This window comes from Plectrocnemia conspersa, unplaced genomic scaffold, assembly GCF_051122295.1.
Source record: "Plectrocnemia conspersa isolate PC_06_02 unplaced genomic scaffold, ASM5112229v1 ptg000008l, whole genome shotgun sequence".
In the NCBI taxonomy this organism is placed as follows: domain Eukaryota; kingdom Metazoa; phylum Arthropoda; class Insecta; order Trichoptera; family Polycentropodidae; genus Plectrocnemia; species Plectrocnemia conspersa.
Genome location: NW_028277172.1, coordinates 7524736 through 7544895, shown reverse-complemented (window position 1 = coordinate 7544895; position 20160 = coordinate 7524736).

Sequence of the window (20160 nt, the reverse complement as noted above, 5' to 3'; positions counted from 1 at the left end):
GTCTTCTAAATATAACACTTGAACAGATATTTACGTTATCCGACTGAATTCTCTTAAATTAATTAATTAAAACTTGGATGGTTCAATTGTCACTCGGTTACACATCACAGAATAAAACAATTAAATTTTAATTATGATTAGTGAATGATCTGATTTTAGGTTATTATGCTCTGATTAATCAGTTATGAACAATTTGAACATTATGAAAAATATTAATAAGCATTTTAGTAACTGCCGTTAAGTAGATTGATCAATGATAATATTATTTTATATTTTTTAAATATATTTCAAAGAACATTGGCAACGTAAATACGAATCTCCGTAAGAGTATGCTTCATAAGAAAACTAACAACGTAGTGAATGGGCTTTCATTTTCTACTATAAACTTTTATGGAACGGCGTCTTTTTGAGCCAAAACAATAATCGAATGCATCTTTATTGGCTGTATTATTTTTCAGAACAACTATAAAAGTCTATAAAATATTTACTGCACTTAAGTTCAGTCACTTAAAGGCCACAATATTACATTCGTTACCAGATATTATGTGTATTAACATAACCGTGCTTACTGTTGGGTTACTGAGGTTCACTGATCCATCTCCTGTATCGGATTACGCGTGTCTGATCTAACTGAAAATATTTGTATTAATCCATCCATCGCATTTGTCAGAATATAAATCACCTGGCTACCATATTTATCTACTATTACAATTAAATATTTAATTTCGTATAAGGCAGGATCAATTTATATGAATTCGTACATCTTTTTTTTTGTATTTGCAATTAAAAACGATAACTCAGTATAAAACCACCGTTCTTGAAATAATATATTAAGGCATCCTAGTTGGACTAAATAACACAATTTTAATAAATTCTCATAGAGAATTTAAGTCGAAGAAAGATCTTCCCCAATAAATTAAAAATACTTGTTTTGTAGAATTAAAAAATAAATAGCAGTCCTGTACAAATGTTGAGGAATGCATGAAAAAATTAATTTACATTACTTGACAATGCACCCAATGTAAAAACATTTTAAAGATTCATAAATATAGAATGATTTATAAAACTGTTGAGAATATGTCTGGACGTAAATTAATTTGTCGGCCATTCGCTTGTAAGGCTGACATTAATGAATGCACCAGATCTGGAAAACGTTTCCTGTCAATTTTCATGTCTGCGTCCAGACATTCCATTGCTTGTATTTGATGTAGTTTGTACAATAATTTTCACTGAAATTGCTGTTAGATGGTTCTGAGATTATTATTGCTGTGATAGAACCTCAATACCATGCGCTCATCATATAATTTAATATTGCAATATCAACACAAACCAATGACCACATCTGATAAACTTTAAATGGCAATTAGACGCAAATTCAAAAGCATTGCCAGCGAAATATTATTCTTACTATAATATATTTAATTTATAAAATCACAGCTTATAAACATTAAAAAACAATTAGACTAAAATTCAAAAGCATTTACAGCGAAATATGATTCATACTATAATATATTTAATTTATAAAATCATATTATTAGAATTAAATTAACTGGTGAAGGGAAAAATAATCATTAGAGAGTATATGATCTGTTTTGTTAAACTATTTCATAAAAAGGGACATCTAAAATATATTTTTTAATATTAGATTGAAAATTGAGTTACATATTAGTATTTCTACAATGGTTCTCCTTAAATTGAGGTAGTTTTGTTTTATTAAAATATAAATTATTATAAGACATTCAGTCTAAATGTGTTTATGTATTTATTTATATACAATCTTTATGTATTTATTTATATACAACAGCAAAGATATTTACAAGATCTATTTAAAAAAAATTATAACGATTTCATCAAAACTACAGCAGTTATCGTATCCTCAAAAACCCACATAAATGACCAAAATTTTTTTAAATTCTATTGTTTTCACATCTATTTTTAAACATTTTCGCTAAGATTTTACGTAGATAGATACGATTTTTTTTATTAGACGACATTTTGAAACAAGGTGGCGGTTCAGTTTGACTCACAAATTAAGCTGAATTATTTTCAAGATCTATGTTAATATTATATTATTTAAATTACAACAGCAATCGTGTTTTCAAAAAAACACAAATGGCAAGAAAATGTAAAAAAATATTTAATTTCAATTTTATTTTTATTTTTAAATATTTTTGACTTCTTTTTGACATTTAAAAAGAATATGTCAGATCAGTCTAAAAACCAAACTTTGCCGAGACTATTTTTCTTAATTTAAAAAAAAATCATGTCGATATAATAAAATAATCGTTTCCTTAAAAAACAACATAAATAAACATAAAAATCAATTTTTAATTTTTTAACAAAGTAAATTAGAGATGAACTAAAAAGCTTCTTATAATAAAAATGTGACATTTTATTACCAGATTCGACTTTTCTTTAGTTAAAAAATATTGGTTCACAGCGATAAAGTAGATTCTGCTCTAAATAGTAAAATTATTAAAAAAAATATTTGCAATTTTTATTTTATTTCTATTAATATTTTAAAACGATTTAAAATTTTTTACTTTTCTCTCTTTTTTGAGTAATTACTTTAAATAATTAATTTTATTTCAAAGTTATGATTTTTTTTAAATAGCCTCAATTTTTAAAATAAGATGACGGATCAGGCTGGCTAATCTAATCTACAACCTAAAACTTAGATTTAAATAAAAGTTTATATCAATCATATAAAAATGTAATATTTTGTTGAAGCTTAAAAAAACTACAGATTTTAGTGAAAAATATAAAAAAAAATATTTCTTATTAAATAAAAATATTCCTCATAGGTAAGGTCAAAACATATTTATAAATTAAAAAATATATCTTTACAAAAGCTATGATGAATATTTACATTTATTCCTTGATTTACGCAATACATTTTTACAATAGAAAAAAACTTTTTTTAAATACTCTAAATCAAACATATTTAGTTCCAAACGTGCAGTGATATACAAACGTATGAGTTAATGGCTTACCCCCATTTATTGTTCTTCGCCTACATTAGGAACCTCTCCCACTGCCCATGCATTTTTTTCTGAATTGATTTTTGGAGTGCACGCATGTTGTATAATAATTTATTTTGCTTGTTTACTTTATAAGTTAAAGAAACGTTAAAAAATACACGTAAATACTATTCGATAGTTTTATTATAAATTTCGATATACGCAATATTTCCTGGAACCTATCTACCGCGTTAATTTAAATACAAACATAAAATGCCTAAGCACATACTGCTTTGATTAAGTATGTGCTTAGGCATTTCAATGTCATTAGTTTTAGGTCTACAAGGTTAGGTTTATTTAATTTTGTGCATGTTACATTTTATATATTGTATATATTTATATAATATTTTTTTTTATATATATATATATATATATATAAAAATCATAGCATATTAGAAAAGTACTATATACATACATCAATACGAAACGAAATTTATATTAAAATTTTATACAAAAGATTTATATTTTTATAATTTTAAAATGTCAGAAACTAAATCAAAAGTTAGAATATAATTTTATACCAACAACATGGTTTCCGTAAATCTCGATCCACTGTCACTAATCTAATGGTTTTGTCTAACTATGTTTCAAAATCATTGGACTCTGGTGTACAAGTGGACGTCGTATACACAGATTTTGAAAAAGCATTTGATAAAGTTAACCATGCTTTACTTGTAAAAAAGTTATCTAATTTCGGGTTTTCTGAAGATCTCATAAATCTATTCTCAAATTACTTGACCAATAGATATCAATTCGTTAAGTATAATAACTCTTTTTCAGAACGATATAAGACCCCTACTGGAGTACCTCAAGGATCCAATTTGGGTCCATTGTTGTTTTTATTGTTCATTAATGACATAGAAACAGCAATAGAGCATTCAGATTTTTTATTATATGCAGATGACTTGAAAAATTACAAGAAAATGCATTAGATTTCTGATTCCCTCGACCTACAGGAGGATCTCAACTCTATATGGAAATGGGCTTGCTATAACCAATTGTCTTTCAGTGTAAAGAAATGTCACACAATTTCATTTTCAAGGTCGTTAACGCCGGCAAAATATTCATACCATCTAGGCGGATATTTTCTGGAAAGGTTTTCTTCAACTAAGGATTTAGGAGTGACTTTCGAAGAACGTTGGAAATTTAGCCAGCACATTGCAGAGACTCATAGCAAATCCTTAAAAATGCTCGGTTTTATCTTGAGAAATGCGCGTTACTTCAGGAATACTTTAGTTTTGCGCACTCTTTATGATACTCTAGTCCGCAGCATACTAGAAACTAGCTCCATCATTTGGATCCCAGGCGTAATGAATCAAAGCTGGAAAAAGTACAACGTAAATTTCTTCGATATTTATACTTGAAGGAATGCGGGTATTATCCGTTCTTGTTTCCCAGTGCTTTTATTTTGGGAGCCCTGGGATACGTTTCTTTGTCGACTCGCAGAAGTGTTTATGTAATTAAACACTTCTGGAAATTGCTCAAGGGCATCGTAGACAATCCTTCAGTGCTCGAGCAGCTTCAAATGTGGGCTCCTGAAGGTGGATATAGTTCTCGGTCGCGTCCACTATTCTTGCCTGTTAAGTGTAGAACTGGAGCACTTGCCAACTCTTCTCTGGCCAAGGCCATTTATCTGCTCAATTCTGTCCATAGTAATATTGACATTTTCTCTTGCACTTATGGAGTTTTGGTTCAATTCGTATGGGACAATGCACACCTGTTGAGGTGATTTGTGTCTGTTGTTTTGTCTTGTTTATATTTGTATGTATTATGATGTATTAGTACTTTTGACTATCGTGACGCATTAGGTTTGCCTGTCAGGTCACGATGGTTATAATTTTAATAAATAAATAAATAAATAAATATATAAATCATATAAATAAAGAACAATACATTTTTTTAACAAAAAGCTTTTTTTGTAGTCACATATATTCTGAATATTGCATTCTTATCTTTTTAATTCCACGGTTATTAAGTTAATTTAAATAAATTAAATATGTACTATATAGCACAGTTTATCATAACTAATTATATAAATATTATTTTTAATTTTTTTGTCAAATCCGACTTGCTTCACCATTGTGTAAAGTCTCTTCGCATATTGCTTATTTCATATTCACGTGAAAAACACTAGATCAACTATGAAAAGCATTTTAAATACATATTTATGATATTTTATTCTACAAGTTAGTTTATTAGAAATTCAAATTTCAAGTACATTACCGAACTTATTTTTTTTTTGCTAAAACGTAACAACATCTTGCAAGAGTAATGCTAGCACTTTGCGTCGAAAATGAAGGTATTTTTTTTCAAAAATAAAGCAATTACTATATTATTAGATTGCGTTGTGGGAGAAAATAGTAGAGCGGCAAACTTTATATTAAATTTCAGCTCAAGTTTTCAACTTTATTTATGTACCGAAACCCTTTGATACTTTGATGAAAGCCTCGCCCTTTATAATTTCTCTTTGATTATACGCCCGGTTTTATTTTTAGACTCAGCGACGCTTAAAGTATGATATTGTTAAACCAAAACGTTGCAGTTGCGGTAATCATTATATATTTTCCCCTCACATTATGTGGAAGCCATTGAAATGGTATTATTATACCTGTAAGTACAGATGTATCACGTATTACCTGTATTTCTATTATATACTTTTGCAACTCATAATTTACTCCGAGGATAATAAGAGCTGAATCATAAAAGGGCTAATAAGCAAAATGTGAATAGAGACAAAATTAATACGACCGTACTCTTTAGAAAAATGCCAGACTTAAAAAAACAACTTTAATGACAGCTTCTTTGTTCTATACATTCACTACAATACATTTGAAAATATCTATTATGGTTTGCATGGGAACATAATAAAGACCAGCTTGTGATGGATAATACAGTTTTGCGAGACCCATCGAATTGTCACATATTGAATTAGAGATCGTGCGGTTATCGATTGATTTTCAAATAATATAATAAATTTTCAGTTTATTTATAATATATTTATTAAGCGTCTCCGAAGTGGATTGAATTCTATACATCGAGCTGGACCAAGGGAAGAGAGAAGCGGCGTTTTCTGTGATTTTTAATGTTTAAAAAAAATGGCGGCTCGTGGTTAAATAGCTGCCATATTATAAAGTTATACATGTACACGATCTAATGTGGTGACCGATTTAAGCCCCACATTGGGGAAGGGGGGGGGGGTCCATTGTAAATTAAAAAGTGGATATTTTGACTAACCCTATATTTAAAATTATAGCTCGATATATTTCTAATAAATATGGTTTTAAAAAGTTTTGAGAACGCTTTGAAAAATGTTAGTACAATCGCAATGAGTAGATAGGGTAAGATAAGTATTATATCAAGAAAATAATTCCAGATTTCAAACTAAAAGGTTCAAGACCGCTGTCACAGATCATCGAACGGTTCAAGTCGGTTCAATGATCCATTCGGTGAATTTCATGCACATTAATCCGTCCCTGCGAAATATACAACCTTACAATCAATTCTAGACGCCCTTGCGACCGGTTCCATTGTATGCGGGCCATAAATTTCGCTAGGGTGCTAGGGTAAGGTATTGCCTCTTGGTGTGTGCACACTTCTCCATATAAAACAATATCAATCTTGATCGCAAAGTTTTACGGCCGCGCAATTACCTAGGCGCAAACTTGGGGTGTTTTACATACCCCGTAAACGCATCAATCATAGTCGGTGTACTAAGGTCATGAAACTTTCGGGGGTTTGATTAAGTCGTGTGATGGAAGGGTAGGGTTTTATTATGGAAATTTCACAGAAGTGACACGAAAATTTGACGTATTTCGATAATAATAGTGATGCACCATTTTTTATATTTATATATCAATACATTTTTTAAATCGATATGGTGTAAGCTCCGCTGGATGCGAGTTCAGGACTGAACCGATTCGGTTGATAGTAAGTTATTTAATGTTGTACATTTTTCTAAAACTGTTATTTTTTTTAAATAAGCCTAATATTTTTATTCAATTATCTTAACTCCTTAAATATGACCAGAAAAATGCATATCACTATAAATCTTAATGAAATGCAAATATTAAAAAAAGTATACAAATTTCACTGTTTCTACAACATATTAAAAATGTATCTCAACCTTAATTGAATTATGGCATCAGATACGGCAGTTTTTGATAAAGTAGTGAATTCGATATAATAAATTTTGGCAACAAAAGTGTTTTTAATTTCATTAAGGACAATTTTTTTTGTTACTCCCAAGTTTTTCTTTTTAATATCCTTTACTTTTTACAAACGACATATTATGTAAACAAAAATGACATTCTTAAAAATATTTCTATTATATTTATCAAGCAAAAAATCTTAGATGTCGTGTAAGTGAAGTGGCGAAAAGAACAGCATAGTCAAGATTACAAGATACCAATGGAAAGGGTTGAAGAAGAAATTGTAAGATGTTTTAATAATTTTAATTTAAGTTAATCTTCTGTCTTATTTTTCTCGAATCACGTGCCAGAACCCTCGCCAGAGTGGAGGGTAAAATGTGGAAGGGCTGTTAGGGCCAAGTCTTTCTCCCTAAGGATTGCAATAAGATTAAGGACCATTCGTCCCCAAATGTCAGGTTTGTGGGTTTTATTCTCACCGCGTCCAGCCCACCTGGAACGTTGGAAAGCCTCTAAAGTACGCCTCAGACACACATTACTAAGACACTTCAAAGGACGACCGATTTAATCGAACCTTTTCTTCTCGATGGCCGAGGCTTACCGAGGTATAAATTGTATTATCTTGCACAAAAAAAAATTCTTACGCACTCAGAAGACAAAATGATACATACCGTTGTCTAAATCGAGGCAATTTCTCATATCCGTTACGATTGAGAAACTTTTGATGACAGGAATCCGATCATCAAATTAAGCTGGTTAAAAAATAGTTAACAAGTTATCTAAAAAGTAAATTGGTGATCATCTTTATTTTAGAAAAAATAGTTTTCGTACTGTAATCACTCGAGTTTTTCAGTTATAAAATATTGTACTAGAGCTTTAATAACAAAGTAGGGCTTTCTTTTATTAATAGTTTGTTTCTTAATGACATTGAAATCTTATTGCTAATAAAAGATCTTATTAAACTATACGTCTACATTTTTTAAATAAATCTATTCAAATATCTAATACTCTTATAAATAATAAGTATTTCTAAACATTTTAATAATAATTTTAATTTTATTGGACACTCAATAGCTCTTTATTAAGTCAAATTTATATGAATAATCTAAAATATATATTTTTTATTGACTTTTCAATAATTTGGTTCAAAATACATTTTTTTAAATATGTTACTTAGTTAAAAGTGATTTAAATGATTTGGATGTTAAGCAAGATATTTACATCCAAATCGTTCTAAAGATTATTAGTTCTTTTAAAAGAGTAACAATATTTTTGTCTGTTTTAAATTTAAGTATCTGTATTTCGATTTATATCTCGTGTGTAAAGTAAAGAAAAAACTTTTCCGTAATAATTAGTTTTTTTTTTTAAATATTATTAATTCATACAGATATTTTTCCTCGTCGGCATAAATAAATAATATTGCGCATCCTAGCGGACGGCTATCGAAAGGTAACAACTAAAACATTAAAATCTTGTACCATATAGTAATAAAAACGAAAGTGGAAAAAGTATCAAACGCACCATCTCCTGTTCACACATTCTATAGAATGGCGACGTTCAATTTTTTATCGATTTCGAATATTAAATCCTAATAAAAAGATTTCGCTCCGAATCATTTACATTGATCAAATGATCAAAAATTGTAAGGGTATATAGCTCTGAACATTTTGAGCACCATTTGAATCACTTTCATTAAAAAAAAGTAGAAATAAGAATCCCTTAATTTTTAAAAATTACAAAAACTTGTTTTCAACTCTTTATTTATAACTACCACTTCGCTACCGACTTGAAATAAATGATTAAATTTCAGATGAAATAGCACTAAACGGAGCTACGCCGAATCGACCAAGACGACAATGTTTGGATTAATAAATCTCACGAATTCCCAAAAGTTTAACTCGATCTTCGATACGATTGATGTGCGATCCAAGATAAAGAAAAGCATGTACAATTTTTTGTTAACAAGTTTTTAGCACTCTAATTTGCCATGTTTTCGCTTAAGTAATAAAATAAGACACTCAGATAAGAAACATTTCTGAAGGCGCTTGTGCCAGATGTTTGAAAATATGCATACTTTTTCGGAAGATCGTAAGTATTTGAATGACAATTTTTTTGGGATTTCCTATTACATTAACCGGCCGGCGGTTATATCTTTTCTTTGGTGATCTAAGAATCCGCTCCTGATTTAAGGCTATTTTTCTTTTTTGATAAACTAAAAATGTATTTTTTATATTGTTTTGTAATGTCGCAACAGCTGTTATTGACAATTACACGATTATTATTGCTAGCCGAAAGGGTCTTAAAACAATTGGAAAATATCAATTCTGCAATTAAAGATAAATTATAAAATAAAAGAAACAAGACATTGATGTCATTAATTGAATAGTCTTTCACCAGTCAAAATAAGAATGTCTTCTTCAGTTATTCCTCAAAAGCAGAAATATGTAAAATGGGGAAAGAAATTATTCGCAGATTATTTAATGGCTCGACGAATTCTAAGGACCCTCGAGACTCCATTAAATCATTATAATGCATTGAAGAAATTTAAAATGTATCATTGCTGCAACAATTAGAGAAAGAAATTTATTTCAGTCTTTCAGAGAGTTGTGTAAAAAAACATCTTACGGATTAATGGAGAAAAATTCAAAATATTTTAATCTACGGGAAATAAAACAAATAATATACAGTGCCTATTTGAAACCTTGTTGAACCACCCAAATTTAAGTGAATTTTCTCGCATTCGACACCGCCATCCGATACTGATATATGTAGCTATACATGTTTATTTTAAATATGTATATAATATAAATTCAACAAGCGTTTCATTGGCTGACAAAATTATCCCACTCTGCGCAAAAACACAGGATTTCGGATTGCTTTGAATCCTATAACCTTGGGTGCTCATATTTTATGATATATTTAAAAAATCTTATTCTTGAAATAAATTCATTTATAACTTCTTCAGACATCTTTATAATATATCGATCTTGACTTACAGATTTAATTATAACTACCTATTATTTTGAGTTGTTTATGTTATTGAATTATGAAGGTATTTGTATAGGGATATATAAGGAACACCTACGAAAAGTATAAAAACACTAAAAAACAACGCTTTATTTACTCAATAACAAAGAAAAGGATGTTTTTGACATATTTTTATTTAATTTTATTGATATTAATTGGATGTTTTTGTCCTATAATGATATAAAAGATAACATACCAAATCAAATTCTGAACTGAATTAATCATATATAAGGTTATGCAAAACATTTCATACTAAGTTCAATCGATGATTGAATAAACCTTTATGATTTTTAATAATAATAATAATACAAATAGAAGGCGTATTACATTTTTTGTGATTCACAACACGTGCCAGTTGATTGAAACGCAAATTGTTGATCTCGTTTAATTTCAATAGGTTGTATATGAGAGTGTATTGCGAGATAAAGCCTTATAGGGTCCCGATATTAAATTTTCCCATCAAAGCGTTTCAATTTTCATCGTATTCAATGGACCCGCAAATATTTGCCAAAGCTTCCAGTCAACATAATTCATTATTTCGTTTCTTATAAATCGACTAGAATCTGATATTTTTTTGATACCGAACAAAGGATGTATATAAATACAAAAATAAAGTCCTATATATTAAATATTGGCTGTGACACCCAGAATCGCACGGGGAAGACTTAAAAATAAAATCATCAATATATCAGTAAGAATATTTCAAAAGTTCCCCTTTATTATAAATAGCTTTTGTGCGTTAAAAGTTAATGATAATAGCAAATGCTTTAAATTAACTTTTTCAATACATTGACAAGTGAAAAATCCACTAGTTTTTTTTTGCGCCTTCTTGTTTACAGTGAAGCGATTATCTCGTTTAACACGAACTTCGTGTATATAGAGAGAGCTAATAGAATTATAAAAATATGTGTAAAAAACACAGTAAAACGCAACAATCGACCTGAACATTAACATATACATTCGCCGCTTATTATAATCGAATTTCTCACATCCGGCAATAGTAATCCAGCGCCGATCTTACCCATTGTGGTGCGATTACGTTCCATAACAATACAACAAAATATATAACACGAAGAAGAAGTGGAAGAAGAAGAAGAAGGAGAAGAAAAAACACGTAGTTGCGTGCTGTAGGCGCGTGCGTTATCTCCGTCGGCTATCGACCGGTTAACTTAACCGCCAATTTTAACTGTTCGTCAGTAGCGGAACACTTGAAATTTACGGACAATGGAGTTTTACCGTAATCGGGCGTAATGATCCAGCCATGTGCGAGTAGCAACATATACCTACGTATGTATGTATAACATGTACTGCGTATCTCAACGACCGTGACGCCAATTTTCCAATTTGTTTCTTTCATCAAAGTTTTCACCGCACCAAGGTTGACTCTTTCATGTTAAATTGTATGAATTGTATGACAGGATGTATACTTGTGACGTTGATTATTCACGATTGATCCTTAATTCTACTTCGCCATAGCTATGCATATAATTGGATACCAAATGTATATTTTATATGAGCAAAACATTACTTTTGCTCGACCTTTTCTTCCTCGTAGTTCTCCACTTATGTATGTGTCAATCTTATATAAGTGTGATTAATTTTAAAATTTTCCATTGTTCTGGTAAAAAGCGAAATCTGAAGTAGAAATAAATACATGAGTAAGGTTCATTAATGAGAAAGTTGTTTGACATTTACAGAATAATTAAATTGTTTTATTAATTGTCACGGATTTAAAAAACGTTAAAGCAATATATACGTATACCTTTAAAATTACTGCATTTATAGCTAAAACAGCTATAGAAAAGGGAATTCGCTAATAGCTAATATCATATTCAACAAGAAAACGACCGCCAATAAGGAAATAAACGCATAAGGATTATTTTCTTAAATGTTTTTTTAGGAATAAAATCTAAATACGTGGTCAATCTCAGCGTTTAGATTTAGAGCATTTAGGAATTTTACTAAAAATTTAGAACAACTAAGCTATGTTAATTTCTCATGATTTTAGAAGGTGTACTATTTAGTAGATTGCTCACGATTTTTTTAACATTGAATATATCATAGTTCTAAAAAGTAAGACTACCCCTGATATATCATAAGTTTTGAAAAACTACAGCAATGAAGATCTTCAAGCCGATAAAGAAATATTTGTTCTACAATGGATGCGGGAAGATGAAAAAGAATCTACGTAGGTCGTTCTTTATCTGAGTCATCTGATTCGTGTTTTATCGCCTTCACAAATCACAACGATCCACTAGGAATTGGTCACGGCCGACAATGGTTAACGGGCCGTGGAAGACGCTGGTCACGCCGCAACGGAGACTAAACCCGTCATTAGGTCAAAACCCGAAAAAAACTAACTGCGCCAAGGCCCCGTCAGGTGCGATCATCTCGAGGTCGGTCTTCGATCGCGTCATTCTGTTACGTCACAACCTGTGACGTAGGCGAGGAGGTGCAAGGCATATCTGTTTGAACTATAATTTTTCTTAAGCACAGCTTGTCTAGATTTAGATCTACATACCAAGTTGTGACTCTCTTTTATTAAGTTCTTAATAACGTAGAATTATTTTTTGTCTTTAGTACTTTGCAAGGATTTAATTATTCACATATGATTGAAACCATGTGTGTGACATTAAGATACTATTTTTTCTACAGTTGACACGTTTGTTTGTTTCGATTTCCTTGCCACCTCTTGAAGTTAAAACTTTGTCCGGAAATGAAATTTAGGCGTTACTAACAAATAAATCAGCGTTTGAAAAAGCTTTTAAAACTTTAGTTGCTCGAGCGCAATAATTGCTTTAACCGTCCAACGTTTTGTTTGTAGTCCAAGTTTTTGGTAATGTGCCAAATATTAGAACGCTGACCTGCGTAAATCTGATTATGATGAGATAGCTAAAATAATATATTTAAATAAATATATTCAATTTTTAACTTAAATATGTTAAAAAATATTTTTAATGCCTTTATAAAATATTCCATGAACGGAGTATACAAATTTAATAATTTTATATTTAACTTTCAAATAAATAATAAAGAATTATTCGACAGAATAAAAAGCAACCTAACTTACATATTTTACTCCTAGAGGTATTTAGTGCCAGTAGAAAAAATACAATGCCTTTATAAAATATTTTACGAACTTGGTATGCAAATTTAATAATTTTAACTTATATTCATAGAAAAATATAATTTTTCATAAAAAAATTAATATACATATAAACTGCGTCAAACCCTATATTTATATAAATAAAACATAATATCTTAGTATAAGCATATGTCGCACTGTTCTTTTTATGTCTATATTATAAATATTATGCGTATTTTGTATATTTTTATTTTAAAAACATTTTTAGATATTATAATATAATATTAAGCATTTATTATATTTTTATATATAATACAAACGTTTATTAAAAGATTAAAAATACTAAAAATTCATACTTTAAAATATAACTACAGTATTTTCTATTTTATAAGAGGAATTTAAAGATAATATATAAGACTAATAGTAATAAAAAACATTAATTAAATAATTAAATTAAAAATATATAAATTAAATATTTTATTCATTAGAATTAGGAGTATTTATTATTTATTTTATTTTAATAATTTATTTAGCTTAATAGCTAATCTTTACATCTAACAAATTTAGTAAACATATATAAAAATATATAAAAAATACATAACAGAAAGAAAAAATAAAAATATACAATAATAAAGTCTTAATATTATAATTTATTTCTATATGTACGAAGGTGTTTTTTTATTCCATTTATGAAACCCGTTATATATTTATGACTATTTACTTAACTAAGGACCTATTATTAAAAAAAGAATGATGCCTCTTTAGCAAGGCTTTGTTCACTGATTTTAAAGATAAGTGGGTTAATATGGTATTATTGTATTTTTCGATATTATTATGGCAATCTTATTCAATTGTAGGTATTTTACGTTTAAAAAACGCGTTAAAAAAAATAAGTTTAGAAAAAAATACTATCGTTACTCCATACCAAGCAACCATATGAAATTTCCGGTTTAATTAGCTGAAGATAAGCACTTTTTTGTTAATGCGCTTTTTCTGTTAAGCATTGGTTTTTGAGCCGCAATGGTAGCAAACTCTTTGTAACGATTTTGTGTTTTAAGGCCAAAGAGGTGTGACTTTGCAGACAAAATAGACGCCGGAAAAGCTGGTAGCTATTTATTGAATTGACTGCAATTCACTACAGAGAAATTAATCGAATTGAGTGCCTATGTGAAAATATGTCAAATTCAAGATAGCTCATGTGAGTCACATATGCGGATGTCGGTGGGCCAATTGCATCGCATGATAATTTAACGAACTAAAAATATTCACACCTTGAAGTAGTAAAACTACAAACTGGAAATTGTGAACGTCGCTATTGCAAGGAATAGATGACAATAGCGGATTTTACGCAGGATAGACACATTGTCTATCAAGCATCTTTTACGCCCAAAAGTAGTTATTCTTGTGATTATGAGCGGGTATGTGCTCTGTAAAATTATGCAATTGCAGTATTAAGTATTTTCTTCTAATGTTTTCGAAACAAAGTTATCAAAAAACATAGGTTAGCGGCAGTAATGTACATATAAGATAATCAATCCGTCGTGCTAAATGCATTTTCTATGTCTAGCATTAAAAATCGTGTATTTTTAATGTTGAAATTAGCGGAAATGTTTATAAGTCATTTAAAGCATTTCGCGAAAACCAATTTGTTCATTTATACTACAGAGAAACTGTTTTAAGCGTTTTTGTCGTACAGAAATAATTACGTAATAGCATTTTTTTAAACCGCATAACGTGAAATTTTACACATTATTTTTACCAAAATTTATCCTAAAGCCAATAAAAAAATGATATATCTATTATCTTTAATTGCACTTTTCGAGCTTAGAAACAAATTGTTTTGTCATAGTTATAGCTCATTTTTTTGTTAATAAACAATGCCCATTGTATTGTATTTTTTTATTATACCCAAACCACTTAATTATATCGTTTCATTATTTTATAAACATTGTATAGTGCTTAAGCAACAAACCTAAGCATTGTAATATGACGTCATTACACGGTTATTACAATTAATCCTATTTATTTTACCTGAACACCTAATATTTTTTCACAGTAAGCTTTACAAATTATCCTTATGCTGCTGTTTTTTTTTACCCTATGTTTCCTGGTTTTAAACTTTTCAGCAAATGTTATAAGGCCACAATTAAATTGCAAAGCTCGATATTGCGGCTGAATCTAAATTATTTTTTTAAGTGAAAGTAAAAAAACGGCGAAAACATCCGGACGGGCATTATTAAGATTTCCCGGGAAATAAACAAAGCGAAATTCCCGAGTTTTTCACCAAATTTACATTGATATAAACTTTTCCATTATGAAAGTTTCCCTTCCTTTGCAATTTTCATTTCGGACGACGCTCCGCTTTGGCGTTTGTGTTTTTTATCCTTATTTCTATTTTTCTTTTTTTAATTCTTTGCCGGAAAAAGATTTTCCCCTTTGAGCGTCTTTCAATATCCGGGCACAAAAGTCAATCTAAGTACGATTGCTTTATTCATAAATTTGAATGTCTGCTTTAAATACAGTCAAGATTAAATATTACTTGTATTTTCGCATATATTTTTAAATAGCTTTAAAAAGTACATAATTAAATATTTTAAATATAAATAAATTAAATTTTAAACTAAAACACTGCATTTCTTCCAATTTATTTGCAAGCAGTTATTTATATGCTTATAAACTATGTTACTTTTTGCAAAGAAAAGATAAAATATTTTACGTTCAGATAATAAGTTTTTTTATGGGACTATTGGAAACCGTGAGTGACATTTTGGCCTCATCTAACCTACTATTAAAAAGTAGTTAATATATGATTCTAATAACGATAATCGTTTATATATACCGCCGCTCGTCGTCGTCAGACGACGGAGAGTATTTTTTTAATATTTAATTTATAAATCAGGTTTGAATTGTCTTATATTAATAGATTTTTATTTGATAATTAATTTATTTATTATTTATATAATATATATGAATATATATAAATCAAATACATTTTAAAACATTGAATTATCAATATGAAAAGTCCTGCTAATTACTCGACCCGAGTATTTAACCCACATTACGAAATTCGTCAAAGCTAATCAAAGTTACGAAAGAGGATGAAAAGTATTACGTAAATATTAATTAAAAATATTTTCGCAAAGCTCGATAGAGCGTCAGAGCAAATTTGCTTCCGGCTGATACACCGCATGAATTTTTAACAAGTACTAACGTTTGGCTTTGGGGGAGAGAGGATTATCCTTGCGCCGCCATTTTTAATTAATTTAGAGCCCCGCACTCAAAGTCGGCCGAATTAAATCATGTCCATATCAGGTGTGCGGGATTAACCCTAAACTACCCCTATATATTGACTATGTGTCTCGGATGATTTATAGAAGCGGTAAAAAAAAGTAGAGTGATGCTGCCTTTTTTATATGCGAGATTCGCTCGATAAACGAACGGATGAAACAAAGAAAACGCTGCCTTTATTTTTCATCTGGCGGACGGTTTTCCAAGAACGCAGTATTCAATCTTGAATAAGCGCATTGTCAATCAGGCGTATTTAAAGAATAAAATAAAAACAATAATATATTAAAACATAAACAATTATGTGCGTTACAATATTTGAATACTAGGGACTTTTACTACAAAGAGTACATTGTTTTGTTGAGATTAAGGACGAATAAGCCGGATTTGTGGATACTACCATAAATAATCCTTTCCGTTAAGTTTGTAAAAGCCAAGATAAGTACATGTATAACCTACTAAAAAATAATCAATTATAAAATAATGTATTAATTTTGATTCAATATTATTTCTCTTATCGTCTTTTAAATAATCGATGCATACATATGTATTTGAATAGAGTCGCGAATAGCGAAGAAGTTTGCATTATTGATGCAACGATTAGATACGGAAACGGAAGCTGGCGGAGCGGAAAAAACAGTATTTTCCGTATTTATTCCCAACCCCCATCCCTAGCTTCCAGTGGCGTATGCCAATAATGCAAATTGACTTTTCAGTGCAACATCCGCCATTTTACGTTGAGTTTTCCTTCTGTTTATTTTGCGTTTCCGTTTCCTTGTTAAGCAGCTGTGATTTATGTGTAGCACTCTAAATAACAACTTTGTCCATTTAGCGACGCCATCTCATTTTGTTTCTTTTGACATCGTGCTAATTTATGAAAATAGTTGTATTTGTATCGGACTACCGCAAGGTGACATCATTGACACGTTACTATTATAATAAAAAAATATATAATAGTACTAAAGAGATGTTGTCTGGTATTATGGTGTCGATTTACGTATCCATTTTTTGTAATTTAAACTAAAAAACAATTTAGGATTTGGTGAAGGTACTGTTAGTCAAAGAACTTCGAGAAGTTTTTAATGCCAATGTATTATAATAATGGTGCGGTAAAAATGATGCATGCGATGGAAAAAGTTTTCAATGCCGATAAAGATATTTGAACAACTTTACAACCTCTCAAAATTTTTTTTAGCAAAATGCTATTTTTATAAATAAAGCATTTTTTGATAAATTACATTGTAGTTAAAAAAATATATCTCACTAATAAAATCAGCCACTTTATATTAAACAATCTATACCATAAAACAGAAAATGCATGTGTCTGTCTGTCACAAGAACTCTTTCTAAATTATGAATAGTAGTGACGTAAAATTTGCACATTTTATTATGGCTACCATTTCAGGGTTAACTATTTTAAATTTTTAACATTACTAATAATTGATAAACTATACTTTTATAATAACAGGAAAAGCTTGAATCACTCCCGGGCAAAGGTAAGTAATTAAGCTACTTAAAATAATTTGCACACCTTAATTCATTTATTTATTTTAAAGACTGTACGATATGTAGCTTGAGGAATACACAACTTAAAATATGGGTAAATAATTCCTGTGATGTATACTGAGTGTACATGTCATCTTATAATCTGAATATCTCTATAATTATGGTAAAACGGAACATGGAATTATTGATTAATATATAATTAAAATTCCAATCGATCATCAAAGATTAGCTTAATCTAGATTAACTATCACAATTATCACATTATAAATATATTTAACAAAAAAATACCGTAAGTGTTCTTTCGCAAAAAGAATGAAAATATCCTGGCTTGCACTACTTTTTTATATGCACAATAATAAACTAGATAAATAAAGTAAGAATGATTACCAACATTTAATAACGAAAAGTACTAAGTGAAGAAATGTATAATTTTAAAACAAATTTAAAAAACTGTCAGATTTCTGTATAGAAATTTTTATGGTCTTAAACTAATTACAATTAAGATAGAAAAATCATTGAAAAATTAGAATTAAAAAGAAAATTAAAATACTAGAGATAACTAGAGCAATATTTTAAAACACGTAGATAGAAACGTCTTCACCCCTCAATAGTGACATTAAATCAATAAAGAGCGTCAAATACCTGTGTATATAACTGGATAATGGCATTGAGGCCCTACAACCAATATTTAACAAAAAAATCGCATTACCAAGAAATAATTAAATTTTACTATACAAACAAAAAGCAAGCTAATTTGTCATGTAGTAACATACGCATGCTCGGGGTGGAGTAGCACCAGTAATTATTTTTTTCTCAGCTCCAAGTCATTAAAAATAAAGCGATCAAAATTATATATAATAACTAACTCTAAAAAACTATATTGTAGATTTCTAATATCAACAATTAAAGAACATTGAACTAATGGTACCGACAAATTCATACATAAAATGCCTAAACACATCTTGCTTTAATGGTATACATTATATTTTTGGAGATCCAGTTTTTGTAGTAAGAGCTTATATATAATAGAAAAAAGCATCAAAATGCACTAGTAAACATTTAAATAAATAATAGCATGGATTTAAATATTAAGCAAACTATATAATAATATATTCACCGTGAAGCGTGACTTTGTTCCAAGTTTACAACTTGAAATTCAATACGCGGATTTTCATAACGATGCTACAGTATCGAATCGCAGTAAAGTGATAGTGCAAACGTCGACTTTCTTCCCGCTTTTCTATTTTACCCGTTAGTATATTTTTCTTTCGGAAAAGGTTCGAAGCGATTTATCGCGAGACTTTTCCGGATAAACTCTTCTTCGAGCGGGTTAATTCGCTTCGCGCCCTTTCCGCGAATGAAATTTTCATGATTTCGTACCCTTTTTCTAAAAATAAAAATAAAATAACACGAAAAATATTACCCCGAGAAGTTTTTATAAGATATTCTGGCAACGTATCGAGTTTTTCTTTCGTTTTTGTGTGAAGCGAATTTACAAAGTGTCACACCTGTCGCTCGCGGCTTTTGTTATAAAAATATACGCGGACATAAAAATATATATCAAAACATACAAACATATTTTAGCAATTTGATTTTATACCCTGAGTCATAAAAATATAATACGTACAATAAACTGGTATATTGTCCGATATCGCCGCGGGAAGAATAATGATAATAATCTACAGAGTTTTTCCTGATATAGACATTACACGAACAATATAATAATATTTATTAAAATTAAAATCAGTACATATTAAACCAGTCGCATAAATGTAACATAAAAAATCTTTGCTACAAATGGATAATACTGTGACTTGAAACAAAACAAGAAACTTATTTTATTATATTAATAACAATGGAAAAAATCAGCATTACTAACAACAAGGTTGTTTTTTGTTAAAACTCTTTTTCAGAAATGTTATAAAAAAAAATTGTATACTGATTATTGCAGTAGACAGAAACGAAACATGTCTTTAACTCTATGTTACGAAAAAAGAAGAGCAAAATGTCACATACAAAAACAATTCCTTAAATATACTCTTATTTTAAAAGCAACAGTTTGAATTACAAAGAATTTACAATGATATCATAA